Source organism: Bison bison, unplaced genomic scaffold, assembly GCF_000754665.1.
Source record: "Bison bison bison isolate TAMUID 2011002044 unplaced genomic scaffold, Bison_UMD1.0 scf7180017864180, whole genome shotgun sequence".
Lineage (NCBI taxonomy): Eukaryota > Metazoa > Chordata > Mammalia > Artiodactyla > Bovidae > Bison > Bison bison.
Genome location: NW_011494752.1, coordinates 13,645,439 through 13,648,294, shown reverse-complemented (window position 1 = coordinate 13,648,294; position 2,856 = coordinate 13,645,439). Strand labels below are relative to the sequence as shown.

Here is a 2,856-nt window from a genome sequence, read left to right as displayed (position 1 = left end):
GGCTTGGGAAGACTCCACGTTCTGCAGAGCAGCTAAGCCTGAGAGCAGAAACTTCTGAGCCCATGTGCTGCAACAAGAGAAGTCACTGGAATAAGGAGACAGTGCACCGCAACTAGAGAAAGCCCACACACAGCAGTGAAGACCCAGCGCAGCCAAAAATAATTTTTTAATGAGTTAAAAAAATTAGAATGAACTCTATAAGCTGAGATGGAGTCATTTCTAGGATATATTGTCTGTGAAAAAAGAAAGGTCCAGAACGTTGTATACAGAATTCTAACTTTAGTGTAAGAAAGCAGATATAAGAATATCTCTGTGTATTTGCTCAGTTTTGCACAAAGAAACCTAAGAAAGATAAACCAGAAACTAAGAAAATAGTTCCCCACACTCCACAGAGAGCGAATGCAAACCATATACTTTCTTACATGGTTTTGACTTTTAAACCATGCCAATGACTTATTCAAAAATAATTTTTAAGAAAAAGGAAAAAGGCAATTCCTAAAATCAAATTTATAAAAGCACAAATAAACCCAATGCATATCAAATTAATAACACACTTAGAAAAGAATAATTCCTGTCAATTTTGAAAAGTACTCTGTACATTCTTCATGAGATGTATTCAAAGCATAGAAAGAAGTATAAATTTGGAACCTTTCCCAGTAGGTTAATTATCAGTTGCAATCTGGGTTAAAATTGGAAACAGTTGTATGTTTTTAGATAATGCAAATGACTAAATAAATATATTCATCTTACAAGAACCAAGATTTTCACCCTAATAGAAAAAAAAAAAGGAGTATAAAATAAAAGAAGGTAAGAAAACCCCCATGTTAATTTGAATTGGACCTGTTCATCTGAATCATTTAGAGCATCTGAAAGAATGACCTTATTGAAATACCAACACATTGAGTAAGAAATAATCTGTGAGTCCTAAGGTGAGACAGGGTTGGGCAGCATGCGGCAGCAAGGAAGAAAAGCTCTTCCTCCTTAAAGAAGGATGCTGGTCATATATGTAGACAGAATAAGAAAAAGAGGGACATTATCACCTTGCCACTGCTAATAAAATAAATGATCCAGGCAAGGATCACCGTTGATGCTAAAACCACTGGGGGAGAGAGTTTTAGGGAAGAAGACAGTCACTGCTTTCGCCAGGCGAGGAAGCAGCGCCAGTGATACTGGACAGTCGGCCAGCCTGTGACGAGCAGACGCAGGGTGCACTACGCAGCACCCCCGGGAATGGACCTGCCAGCTGCCTCACTGCGTCTATTCAAGCCTCTGTCCACAGCTGCAGAAAGCAGAGACAGAAACAAGGGAGTAAGACCATGAAGGAGCAGTCACTCAAACCCAGAAAGTAGGATTCTGCAAGGACTGGCCTAGACAGTTCAAAGTGAATCAAAAAAAAATTTTTAATGTGTTTCAGGGGAAAAGAGACAGCAGAGATGGAACCAAATGTAACACATGGGCCTTGGTTAGATCCTAGAATGGAAAAGAGAACAGAAGGGAGGGGAGGGAGAAAGAACAAACCTAAAGAGGAGACAAACAGAACATCCGAACGTAAACTGGAAGCTAGATGGTACTTAAGCAATTACTGCTACTTTGCTTAGGTGTGAAAATGTGATTTTGGCCATGCAGAAAAAGTGATCTTATTTCTAGATATTTTGTGCTGAAGTATCTTAGGGAGATAGAATCTTACACAGGAACTTCAAATGGTTAGCCAAAGGGGAAAAAAAAGAAATGTATACTCTCAGGTAAAGCAAATACAGCAAAGATGTAACAATACTGGTCCAGTGGTCTGATATGGGATAAGAATCCAATGGTGGTCCAGTGGGTAAGAATCTGCCTGCCAATGCAGGGGAAACGAGTTCCATCCCTGGTCCAGGAAAATTCCACACGCCACAGAGCAACTAAAGCCCATGCTTAGCCACTAAAGTCCACACGCCCTAGAACCCATGTTCCACAACAGCAGAAGCCACCACAAGGAGAAGCCCATGCACTGCAGTGAAGAGCAGACGCCCCCTTTGCCGCAACTAGACAAAGCCTGTGCATAGCAAGAAAGATAAATGCAACCAGATATATAAACTAAATTTTACAAGTAACAATAGGTTCGCTCTAAGGAAAGGTAAGTCTGCATTCTGTGAGTTTGAAAATGTTCAAATAAAAAGTGAGGACAGCTGTTTCTGCCATCTTTCCATGCCACCAGATGGTGTGCATGAATGTCCTGGCTGATGCTCTCGAATATCAACAATGCCGAAAAGAGAGACAAACGCCAGGTCCTTTTAGGCTGTGCTCCAAAGTCATCGTCAGGTTTCTAACTGTGATGATGAAGCAAAGTTACATTGGCGAATTCGAAATCATTGATGATCACAGGGCTGGGAAAATTGTTGTGAACCTCACAGGCAGGCTAAATAAGTGTGGAGTGATCAGCCCCAGATTTGATGTGCAACTCAAAGATCTACAAAAATGGCAGAATAACCTGCTCCCATCCCGCCAGTTTGGTTTCATTGTATTGACAACCTCAGCTGGCATCGTGGACCATGAAGAAGCAAGACAAAAATGCACAGGAGGGAAAAATCCTTGGATTCTTTTTCTAGGGATGTAAGTCAAAGTGAAGTCACTCAGTCGTGTCTGACTCTTTGCGACCCCATGGACTATAGCCTACCATGTTCTTCCATCCATGGGATTTTGCAGGCAAGAGTACTAGAGTGGGTTGCCATTTCCTTCTCCAGAGGATCTTCCCGACCCAGGGAATGGAACTCCGGTGTCCTGCATTGTAGGGAGACGCTTTATCGTCTGAGCCACCAGGGAAGTCTAGGGATGTAATACATACAAATAAAATGCCTCAGAGGGGGAAAAAAAAAAAAA

General features: G+C 41.6%; 1 pseudogene; it reads left to right on the top strand.

Moving 5' to 3' along the window:
- The first annotated feature begins 2,194 nt into the window (after positions 1–2,194).
- Positions 2,195–2,599, top strand: LOC104990715 (annotated as a pseudogene).
- Positions 2,600–2,856: the final 257 nt, after the last annotated feature.